Source organism: Ictidomys tridecemlineatus, assembly GCF_052094955.1.
Source record: "Ictidomys tridecemlineatus isolate mIctTri1 chromosome 5 unlocalized genomic scaffold, mIctTri1.hap1 SUPER_5_unloc_3, whole genome shotgun sequence".
NCBI lineage: Eukaryota > Metazoa > Chordata > Mammalia > Rodentia > Sciuridae > Ictidomys > Ictidomys tridecemlineatus.
The window spans coordinates 331,480-344,734 of NW_027520956.1; positions in this window are offsets into that span (position 1 = coordinate 331,480).

A 13,255-nucleotide genomic window follows, 5' to 3' on the forward strand; every position below is an offset into this window, starting at 1 on the left:
ACAGCTTACTGTGTGCTCATAGCAAGCACATCACAGGAGTTACCTCAACCCCTTGAAGACTCCATGGGTCATGAGTCCTTCCCGACCCACATTCTGCAGGAGAGGAATGAAGCTTATATTGGAAGTCAAATCATATTCAGATCATTGCAGTAAGTCCGTATCAAGAACCTCAAACATCTTCATACGTTTTTGCCCAATAATTATACTTTTCATACTCTCTTAAGATAGTGATAATAACAAGAATGTGAAGAGATCACCTACAGAATAGGAGAAAATCTTTTCCAGCTGCACCTCATCCTGGATATACAAATAACTCAAAAAACTGAACATCAAAAAATAAATAAATAAATAAAATATCCTAATCAATAAACGGGCAAAGGAACTGAACAGGCACTTCACAGAAGAAGAAAAACAATTGATCATTGATCAACAAATATATGAAAAATATTCAACATCTCTAGCAATTAGAGAAATGCAAATTAAAAGTACACTGAGATTCTATCTCACTCCAGTCAGAATGGCAATTATCAAGAACGCAAGTAACAATAAATGTTGGTGAGGATGCGGGGAAAAGTACACTCATACATTACTGGTAGAGCTTCAAGTTGGTGCAACCATTATGAGAAGCAGTATGGAGATTTCTCAGAAAACTTGGAATAGAACCACCATTTGACCCAGCTATCCCACCCCTTGGTGTATACACAAAGAACTTAAAATCAATATACTATAGTGATGCGGCCACCTCAATATTCATAGCAGCTCAATTCACAATAGCTAAGCTATGGAACCAAACTAGATGCCCTTCAACAAATGAATAGATAAAGAAAATATGGTATATATACACAATGGAATATTACTCGGCCATAAAAAGAATGAAATTATGGCATTTGCCAGTAAATGGATGGAACTGGAGACCTTCATGCGAAGCGAAATAAGCCAGTCCCCCAAAAACAAAGGCTGAATGTTTTCTCTGATATGCAGATGCTAACACACAACAAGTGGGGGAACAGACAGAAGTTCATTGAATTAGACAAAGAGGAATGAAGGGAAGGTAGGGTATGGGAATAGGAAAGACAGTGGAGTGAATAGGACAGAACCTTCCATGTTCCTATATGAACACATGACCAGGGAAACTCCACATCATGTTTAACCTCAAGAATGGGAAGTTATACTCTATGTATGTGTAATATGTCAAAAAACATTCCACTATCATGTATATTCAAAAAGAACAAATTAAAAAAATTTGTTAAAAAATAGTGTTAATTGCAAATGGATCCAGGTATGGTGATGCATGCCTCTAATCCTAGCTACTTGGAAGGCTGAGGCAGGAGGATCACAAGTTACTGGCCAATCTTGAAAACTTAGTGAGACCCTGTATCAAAATGAAAACCAAAAGGTCTGGAAGTATAGCTCAGTGGTAGGAAGGCTGCCTCACATGCACAAAGCCCTGGGTTCAATTCCCTTTACTAAGGGGGAAGGAAGGGGGGAGGGAAAGGAAGTCCCTCAAAAATACTTAGGAAGATGTTCCTTTCAACAATATTTATAATAGCAAATTACAAATGCACAACAATATGTTGAAAAACCTACTAAAACCTACTATCCATATAATAGGCTATTGCACAGACATTCCAATTAGGTTTACAAAGACAGAGAAAATAGCTTAACTTGCTCTGTCAGGTAAGAATCACGGCATAAATTTAAACACATGGTTGTAGTTCAATTTTATAAAAAAGCTACACACATATTTAAATTATTAGAAAGAAAAACACTAAAATATTTACAATGATCATCTCAGGGTGGTGAATTTCCCAGTAATTTTATTTTCTTTAAATTTCTTACTTTTTTTAAACTTTTCTACAATGAAAATTATAACACAGAAACATTTACTTTGAAAAAATTTAAGAGACTGTTGCCTTAAAATTGGTTTGAACAGAGAAAATTAGAAAGTCAAATAGCAGCTCTTCAACTGTACAATAAACCCACTTAATTCTTATTTTTATGTAAAAATATGAGGTTCGCTGCTCAGCCAGCCCTCATTAGGAGATTCTCAAAGACCCTAGAAACATATTCCTTTCAGCATATCAAACAGGAGGAGAGTGAGAAACTAAGGGATCATTTGAGGAAATCAAATTGTTTTAAGAAAAATTATCTGTAACTGCTATTTTGTACTGTACTTAATAAGCCACCAAATATAGGCGGACTTGTATGAGACATAATAAAGAATACTATGACAAGTTATCATTAACCTTAATTATTCTCTTCTTTTTAACATCTAATGGCCATCTACATGTGTCACTTGTCATGCTTTATAAACAATACTTACCATTGCACAATCCTGTATTTATTTTTAGTTTTTGCAGAGCTGGGGTAATACTGGATTTTTATGTTATGGCAAATGTTCACGGCCCAAACAACACATCTTGCCCTTTCTTTCTCCTAAGAGAACCCTGATTTAGTTTATAGGACTAATGGGTCCCCTCTAAATCTTGCTCACTTTTTTTTTTTTTTGGTACCAAGGATTAACCCAGGGATGCTTAACCACTGAGCCACATCCCAACACCTTTTATTTTTTCTTTATTTGTTTATTGTGTGTGTGTGTGTGTGAGGGGGTGTTTCTGGGGATTGAACTCAGGGCACTCAACCCTGAGCCACATCCCGAGCCCTATTTTGTATTTTATTTAGAGACAGAGTCTCACTGAGTTGCTTAAGGCCTCACTTTTCCTGAGGCTGGCTTTGAACTTGAGATCCTCCTGCCTCAGCTTCCCAAGCTGCTAGAATTACAGGCATGCACTACCAAGCCTGGCATTAGTTTCTATTTTAAGACAGGATCTCGCTAAGTTGCTTAGGGCCTCATTTTTGCTGAGGCTGGCTTTAAACTTGCAATCCTCCAGCTTCTGTATCCCAAGCCGCTAGGATGACAGGCTGTGCCACCCCACCCAACTTTTTTTTTTTTCTAAGGGTAGTGGGAATTGAATCCAGGGGTACTCTACCACTCAGCTACCTCCCCAGCCCTTTTAATTTTTTTATTTTTTTTTTTATTTTGGAAAGGGTCTTGCTAAATTGCCAGGCGGGGCTCCAACCTGCCATCCTCCTGCCTTCCCCTCCTGAGTAGCTGGGATTACTGGTGTGCACTACTGTGAGCACCTCACTTTATATATTTGACTTCCCAGTGTCCTTTGCAACTAGGCATAGTCATATGATCTAGTTCTGATCAATAAGATTGAAGCAGAAGGTTGATGGGCAGGAGAGGCAGAGACAGAGTGTTTGGTGGAGCTTAAGTTTAACCTGCCTCCTGAGAGAAGACTACACCCCCACTTATAAAATAATGTTCTAAAAAATTGGCCCAGTGCAGAAACACATGCTTGTAATAATCACACAGCAACTTCAGAGGCTGAGGCAAAAGGATCTCAAATTCAAAGTTATTCTCAGCAACTTAGGGAGAATCTGTCTCAAAAGAAGAATTAAAAAGGGCCAGGAATGTCGCTCAGTAGTAGAATGTCCCTGAGTTAAATCCCCAGTCCAAAAAGTGAAGCAAATAAATTTTAAAAATTAAATATGAATCTGTGAATCAGATGGAGCCTGTGGATTCAACTATCATTTTATAGCAAATACAGAATGAAGAAAAATTGGTTTCATGACCTCACATCAATAACATCAGAACCCTGACCAAGGAAAACCAGGGGAAAGCCTTATTTTATCAGCAAACTCATTGCAAAGGAAGAAAAACAATATAATCTGTAGATTTAAAAGTGACTTGAGAGTCATATAACCATTAGCAGAGGCCCCGAATTAAAAAAAAAAAAAAAGGATGAAAATTGTAAGAGTAACAATGATTTTTAGCATTTTGTTCATGCCTCACCTTTGGTTTTGGAGATGAATACTAAAATGTTTGAAAATGAAATAATAGTGAAGGCTCAGACTTGCTTCAGAATATCTTTGGAGTGGGAGAAGTAGATAGGGAGATAGATTAGACCATTTTGCCTATTAGTTGATCTTCCTTGAAACTACATGATGGATACATGGAGTTTGTTACATTTATTTGTATACTTTGGCATAAGTTTGAAATTTCCCAGAATGTCTTAAAAGTGCACGTGGTGGGTGGATTTAGCTGATATTTTCCTTTCTCTCCTTTCCCTTCATTTGGAAATGGATGTGATGTTGAAGCTATAGCAGCATTCCTATAGCAGACACATTTGTATTTGCTTAAGCTACTATTGCAACAGTTTTCGGTTAGTTATTGTCCAAAGCAACTCTGATATAATTGCTATGTAATAAATCTTTCTCAAAACTGAGGTTTCCATGTCCTTCCCCATCATTACCTGGAATGTAAAACTTCTTTATAAAAATATCTATTTTAAAATATATATATTTGGGGATTGGGGACAAAGCTTAGTGGAAGAGTACTTGTGTAACATTTGCAAGTCCCTGGGTGCAGTTCCTAGTACTGCAAGAAAGGAAGGAAGACAGGTGGTAATGAGTAAGTGAGTGAATTTGGTATGGAGAGTTGGTTGTTAGGCAGAACAGTTTAGACAGAGAAATTTAATACACAAAATATATCAATTTTTGCTTAATTTTAAAAATTAAGGTGTAGAGGTATAAATTCTGATGTGGGAAGATATCCAAAATTGTGCTATCTAATGTGGAAGCCCAAAGTCACCCATGGTGACTAAATACATATTTTTAAAAATTCCATTTCCTAGCTACTTTGCAACGGGTCAGTAGCCATCAGGGGCTAGTGACAGCCAAAATGAAGAGTGCAGATTAGAGTGTTTCCATCACTGCAGGAAAGTCCTCTTGAATAACATCAGTCCCAGAACTATTTCACAAAGATGTAATAATGTTGTCCCTGGAAGGGCCGCGTGGGTGGCATTCGGAGGAGTTCAGAAATAAAGTTTGTTCCTGCTTGAATGGCTCATGATTTTTGACCAGCCAGACTTCAGCAATTGGTGGCCTGTACGGGGACACCACACACCGACTGGAACCCCTTTCACAGGAACTTCACCAACCAATGCAAACTCCCCAGGAATCCCCAACCAATGCAAACTCCCCAGGAATCCCCGCAAGAACTCCAAAGTAGGCACCCTAGGCAGACAGCAGGTGTCTATATACAATTGAATACACAGCCTGTTTCAATCCAGGATCATCCAGTCACAGCAATTATAGACAGCTTAACTTAATTATCATCATCATAATGGTTTACCTCTCAACTATTAATTTTGGCAAAATGACAGGGGCCATTCTGACTCAGCTGTGGCTCTTAGCAAATACCCTCTTCAATAAATGGAGCTGGAGCAATTGGGCATCTGTAGTCAAATATATAAACATATAGCCAGGCACAGTGGTGCACACCCATAATTCCAGTGACTTGGGAGGCTCAGGCAGAAGAATCACAAATCCAAGGCCAGCCTCAGCAATTTAGCGAGTCCCTAAGCAACTTGGTGAAACCCTGTCTCTAAATAAAATATAAAAAAGCGCTAGGGATGTGGCTCAGTGGTTAAATGTCCCTGGGTTCAATCCCTGATACAAATATATATTTTCCAATATATAAAAAAATTAGCTAAGTATATCATATACTTAAATGTCAAAGTTAAAGTTACAAAAATTTGGAGGAAAAAAAAGAGAACATCTTTAGGATCTAGAGCTGGGCAAAGAGTACTTAGAATCCACATCAAAAGCATAAGGGCCTGATTAAAATTTACCTCATCAAAATCAACAGTGTTTGCGGTGCAAAAGTTCATATGGAAAGGTCAAAAAGACAAGGGTAGAAGAAAATATTTGCAAACCAATTATCCAACAAAGAACTAGTATCTAGAGTATTTAAAGACTGCTCAAAGCTCAACAGAAAAAAAATTAATCAATAAACTAATTAGAAAGTGGGCAAAAGACATGAAAAGACCCCACAGACGGCCAATGGGCTTTCCCCGTCAATATCCTGGTTGTGATATCATGATATATTTTTGAGAGACGTTAACATTTGGACACCTGGAATCTCTCTGTATTCTTTTTTTTTTCTAATAACACTTTTATTGAGATATTATGTTAGGGTCTGTAAACAAGTCAAGATGGCGCCTGGAATTTTGCCAGAGGGAGTGGTTCGTGAAGTAACGCCATCGAGCCATTAAGTGTGGAGATTCCTTATTGTTTGACTGCTGTATCTAGTTTATGTTAATTAATATAAGCTGTGTGGAATGTATATATACCCCTCCTGTCCTATACTAAATGGCTCCCACTCCTGCTGCATCAATGTACACAAGTTGCTCGTCACCCCCCGGTTATTTTGCCCAGCCAGACTGCGGCAATATTATTCACAGATTATAAAACTTATGAAATTTAAAATTCAGAAATGCACAATTTGTTGGCATTTGACACAGGTACAAGGTTGTTAGAAGATTTTCATCACTCCCAGAACAAACCCTATGCCCAATAAGTATTCACACCCCATTTCTCAACCCTCCAGCTCCTGAAAGCCCCCAATCTTCTTTCTGTCCTACAGAAATGTCTCCCTATTCTGTACATTTTATGCTGTCTGTACTATGACCTGTACAATCTCAAAAAGTAAAGCTACTTCAATTATAAAAACAACTTACTTTTGTGATGTAAGTCCAAGAATATGAATTAAAACAACTATAGGAAACTCTACAATAATTTAATTCCATCACATTTTTTTTGTTTATTACTTCTTTTTTCTCAGTACTAGAGATTGAACCCACCACTCTACCACGAACTACATCTTAATTTTTATTTTGAGACAGGGTCTTACTAAGTTGCTGAAGCTGACCTCAAATTTGTGATCCTCCTGCCAAGTAGCTGAGATTAAAGGCATGTGCCATTGTACCCAACTACTATTTGTGACAGGTATTACATACCTCTTCTGAGTAATCATCCCTGAATATAACATTCAGAAATTATTCTACTTTCTTCTTAGTCCTCACACTAGTTTCTTGAACCTATAGTTGTAAGTGACAGAAATATAACTTTAACTGGCTTAAACAAAAATAAATAAATAAATAAGTACTGGAGATCTAGCTGAGTTGGTAGGTTGCTTGCCTTGCATGCACAAGACCCTGGGTTCAATCCCTAGCACCACACAATAAACAAAAAAACAAATAAATAAATAACGAGACTTTAAAATCCTCAACAACATAATGGCAAATTGAGTTTCACAATATATAACAAAAAATGAGTTAACTAATAACTAATTGTGATTAATTAACAATAACTAATTGTGATTCATGCTAGGAATCTAGCCTGGTTCAATATTTGAAAGTAAGTCAATATATTACATCATTCATATATATGCAAATGCTCTACCCCTGACCAGCATCCCAGCCCTTTTTTTTTTTTTTTTTTTTTTTTTAAGGACAGAGAGAGAGAGAGAGACAGAGAAAGAGAATCATTTTTGGAGATGGACACAACACAATGCCTTTATTTTTTTTATGTAGTGCTGAGAATCGAACCTGGGTCCCGCCCATGCTAGGGGCATGCTCTACCACTGAGCCACAATCCCAGCCCTCCCCAGCCCTTTTTAGTTTATTTTGCAATAGGGTCTCACTAAGTTGCAAAGGCTGGCTTTGAACTTGGTGATCATCATGTCTCCACCTCCTGAGCAGCTGGTTTCATGAACCACTGTGCCTAGCTTATTCTATCTTATTGACAGATTAAAGAAAACTATATGATCATATCCATTAGAACAGAAAAGGATGTGACAAAATTCAAAGTTCATTCATGACAAAAACTCTCAGCCAACTAGGACCATAAGGAAAGTTCCTTAATGTGGTAAAGGGCATCTGTTTTTTTTTAAATAGTTAATCTCATATTTATTTGTCAAAGACTGAATTCTTTGCTTCTAAAACTGGCAACAAGGCAAGGATATCCACTGTCACTACTTAGTCATCATTACACTAGAAATGCTGACCAGTACAATAACACAAGTTACAAAGTCATATATGGCTGGGTGCTTGGTGCATACCTATAATCCCAGAGGCTGGGGAGGCTGAGGCAAGAGGATCGAAATTTCAAAGCCAGCCACAGCAACTTAGTGAGGCCCTAAGCAACTTAACAAGATCCTGTCTCAAAATAAAATAAAATAAAAGGGCTGGGGACATGGCTTAGCAGTTAATCAACTCTAGGTTCGATCCCTGATACCAAAATTAAATAAATAAATAAACAAACAAATAAATTAATAGACATATATGTTAAAAAGGAAGAAATAAACCTGCCCCTGTTTGCAGATGGCATGATTATCTACACGGAGAAACCCAAGGAATCTATAAAAAATATCCTAGTGAGTTTAGCAAGGGTCTAGGATACAAGGTTAATCTGTACACACCAGTTGTATGTTCACTTATGAACAGAAAATAATTTGACACTAAAATTTTTTAAAGCACATTTACAATACCACCCACCCCTCCCCTCAATTAAACACTTTGGTATAAATCTAGCAACCCATCCACAGGATCAGTATACTGAAAACTACAAAATGCTGATGAAACACACAATACAAGTTAAACAAATGATAACTATACCATGCTCATGGATTGGAAGACTCCTTACAGTTTCGAAGTCCCTTTTCAATCAATCTACAGATGTAAGCATTTCCTAACAATATTCCAGAAAGACTTTCCATAGATAAAGGCAAGCTGATTCACAATATCACTAGACACCTGTGAAAGGGCTTTAAGAAAGACTGACAAAGCCCAGGGTTGCCTGGGATTCATAGTAAATTGGACTCTTATTCATTGCTAGTGGGAATGTAGTATGCACAGCTATTCCAGAAAACATTTTGGCAGTTTTCTAAGGTTAAATATACTTTTATCATACAATCCAACAATCTCATTTTAGGCACCTACCCAAGTGAAATGAAAAACCTATGTTTGCACAAAACCTGGTATGTGAATGTGATCACAAGCTCTACTCATAACCACTCAAAAATTGGAAACAACACAAATTCCTTTCAAAGGGAGACAGATAAACAGTGATATGTCTTACCCATGTAATACTTCTCAGCAATACAAAGATATGAATATTAATATATGTAAGATTTTGGGTGAATTTCAAAGGTGTCATCCTTGGGGGAAGACACCAGTCTCAAAAAGTTAAATTTCCATGGTTTTATTTATGTAATATTCTGGAAAAGATAAAACTATAAGGAAAGAAACAGAACAGTAGATGAGAAGGGTTAGGGCTATGGAAAGTTTCTGATTATAAAATCACGAGGGAGGGAGTTTTAGAGGGTAATGGAATTGTTCTGAATCTTAATTGTGGTGGTAGCTACATGAATATATGATGTGTTAAAACTCATTAGAACTATGGATGCTTTCCTGCATGTAATTTAAACAATATTTTTTTTTTAAAAAAATGGGATACTGACTTCAGGCCTGGCTGAATCCAGGAGTTTAAACAATGCCAATAAGACTTAACCTCCTCCAACTCTTGTCTCTTTTTCTCTAAGTTGGATATAGTCTAAGACAGACTTTCTTTTTTTTTAATATTCATATTTTCAATATAAATTTATTGAAGGGCTATTTGTAAGCGCTATACTGTAGCAAATATAAACCAATGCACACACAATTAAAATAAGTACACATTAAATCGCCTTTGCAAAAAGATCCTGTTTGTTCAGACCAATATCTCTATCAACAAAATTCTGGCAAATCAAATGCAAAATGATAGTACACCACAATCGAGTGGGATTCATCCCAGGGATGCAAGGTTGGTTCAACATATGGAAATCACCAACTGTAATTCATCACATCAATAGACTTAAAGAGAATCACAGGATCATCTCAAGAGAATAAAATCATGGCATTTGGAGGTAAATGGATGGAGTTAGAGAAAATAATGATCAGTGAAGTTAGCCAATCCAAAAAAAAAAAAAAAAAAACATGCCAAATGTTTTCTCTGATATAAGGAGGCTGATTCATCGGATAGGGAGGGGGAGCATGGGAGGAATAGACAAACTCTAGATAGGGCACAGGGGTGGGAGGGGCAGGGAGGGGCATGGGAGGTAGAGACTTTCTTTTTAATGGGGTTGATTGTCTTTGGACCAATGTAAGTCATGTGTACATCCTGGGATCATGGACCATGCTCACCTGTGGCCAAAGGAATGGAATATGCTCTTGGCTGGGCTCGGGTCCTGTGCCCACACCCAGTGGTATAAGGGTAAGTGAGAACCAAACTGATCCAACTATATGGACTGAGAGTGAGGGCGAGGTGGTTCCAAATAGGAAAGAAACAAGCTGTTATTTACTACAATAAATATGTGCTAGAAAGATCAGAAACTAGAGATATCTCTGGCTTCCACCTGGCATTTTTTACATTCTGCATTACACGAGGCTCTGTCAGCTCTGTGATGCCCTCCACGTAAACCACAAATTCTTTGAAACCAAGGACTATGCCTTATTTTTCCTTTCAGTTTTGAATACTGTACACATTCTCCTCCACAGAGTAGTAGTTCCATAGTATTAGCAGCATGCATGACAGAGAACCAAGCATTTATGAATATGTTTATAAAGCTATATCTTTGTGTGAACACGAAAAAAACCTCTGAAGGCACATTATTTCATGTTTCTCTGCAACCACATTGATAGCTACGTTCCCATTCAATCTTGCTTCTCTTGATGAGATTTTAACATGTACAGCTCCGTTTTCCAACAAGGGCCAATCAATCATTACATCATCATCCATCATGTCTGAGCTCTCGGTAATGAAGGTGTCTTTCTTTCCACATTAGCAATTTAGGTGGGCGAAAGAGCCATAAAGATGTATGACAGAAGACTGGAGAATTGGATTAAACAAGGTTAAACAAGATTCCATTTTCTGGGTCCCTCTTTGCTGCAGGAATTTTGTTGATCCACAGAATGAAGGGGCCAATTTTTTGCAAGTTCTTTTTTTTCCCCAAACTCAGAAGAAAATTGTACTGAAATCATTTTTTTTTTCTCCCTCTGTTATTGGAATAGCAGAGAGCTGGGAATAGCAACCGGCATAAAATGACATGTTTATTTTAAAGTTATTAAAGGAAGTACCCTGGGGCAGGGGGTGCAGCTCAGTGGTAGAGCGCTTGCCTAGCACCAGTGAGGCCCTGGGTCTCATCCCCAGCACCACAAAAAAGAAAAAGAAAAAAAGAAAGAAAGAAAGAGAAAAAGGAAATAATTTATCCATCTAAAATCCTAAATTGTAGCTATTATGGGATCCAGGTTAATTGTCCCAAACTACCACAATGGAGGTGTACTCATTGTCACTCACGCCCAACAATGTCCCATATGATTTGCTCCCCAGGCCTTCCGCCTCTCCACCCCTCTTTCACATTCCAATTCTCCCAGACCTCCCTCCTTTTCCATCCATATTAGCCTTGTGCCCATTTGTCAGATGTAGTTCATTCTGGCCAGGTGCGGTGGCGCACGCAGAGGCTGAGGCAGGAGGTTCGTGAGTTCAAAGCCAGCCTCAGCAAAAAGTAAGGCCCTAAGCAACTCAGTGAGACCCTGTCTCTAAATCAAATACAAAATAGGGCTGGGGATGTGGCTCAGTGGTCTAGTGCCCCAGAGTTCAATCCCCAGCACCCCCGTCAGGGTCTTAGTGGTTACCCCGTTTCTCACGCCAGGCACCACTGACATTTGAGGCCAGATAACTCAGGGCTGTGGCTCTGCTGCGTGCTCTGCCGAATGTCTAGCAGCGTGCCTGGCTGCTTCCCACTGGATGTTAGCAGCCACCCTCCTTCCTCTCAAGATGTGACAACTAAAAATGTCTCCATATACTGCCTAATGTTCCGTGGGGACAAAATGCGCGCCGTGGAGATGGCTGTTTTCGCCGGAGTCAACGCTGGGTGGTTCCACCTGCAGTATTCCAAGCTCAGCTTCACAGAGGCGTCCCTGAGCACCCTACCAAGGGTCACTTTCAATTCCAGCGCACAGACCCCTCCACAGGAACTCACTCCATTATGTATGTGCCTGACCCTGTTGCTCTCTCCCATCAGTGTCCCTTCTTCTCCATCCACCCTGAACCTCATCCGCACTATTCTGGTCCCCAGAACCTGGAGCAGAGCCTGCAGAGGATTAGGTTCAATGCATTCAATGTTGGGTTAATGAACCAAAGAGAGTGGGGTGTCAGCCTCGTGGGACTGATGGGGGGTGGGGTAAGGTGAGGTGGGGTGTCAGCCTCGTGGGACCGACGGGGGGTGGGTTATGCCACCAGGACTTTCACCAGTTCATTCTTTTATCATTTTCACTGTGGAGAGTTTCAGCTTTTCGGGGATTTTAAAAATTTTCATTTATTTGGTACCAAGGATTGAACCCAGGGGTGCTTAATCACTGAGCCACACCCCCAGCCTTTTTTGTATTTTATTTAGAGACAGGTCTCACTGAGTTGCTTAGGGCCTTGCTCAATTTCTGAGGCTGGCTTCGAACTCCTGATCCTCCTGCCTCAGCCTCCCCAGCTGCTGGGATTGCAGGCATGTGCCATCACATCTAACTTATTTATTTATTTTATTTTTGGTGCTGGGTATTGAACCCTGGACTCTCAATTAGTGAGTTACATCCCCCGTCCTGCTGTCCCCCTTTTTAAGACAGTGTCACACTAAGTTGTGCAGGCTGGCCTGGAACTTGCAATCTTCCTGCCTTCGCCTTCCATCTCTGGGATTACAGGTGTGTGCTGCTTTACTCAGCTCTCCTGGCATTTATTCCTTCCTTCCTTTCTTCCTCCCTTTTCAGTTGTAGATGGACACAATACCTTTATTTTACTTATTTATTTTTATGTGGTGCTGAGGATGGAACTTAGGGCCTCACATGTGCCAGGCAAGTGCTCTCCCACTGAGCCACAACCCCAGACCTCTCCTAGCATTTCTTGAGCCTGAATTTTCCTCCCTATTTATCTTTTCTTCCCACATTTTTATTGGTGCATTATGTTTGTACCTAGTGATGGAATTTATTACATATCCCTACACACACCACATAGCAATATAAGCTGGCCAGTAACACTTCCCAAGGCTCTCCCTCCCTCCCCTACTCCCTTCCTTGGGTCCCTTTCTTCTATTGATCTTCTCTTGATTTTCATGAGATCCCTGCCCCCAGCCCCTTTTCTTTTCCTGTTTCCTCTCTCGTTTCCACATATGAGAGAAAACACTACCCCTGACCTTCTGAGTTTGGCTTACAGAGCCTGAATATGTTTTACATGTTTGCTCAGTATAATTCTTTTTTGGGAGGTGTGTACTGGAGATCGAACTCAGGGGCACTCAACCACTGAACCCCAGCCCCAGCCCTTT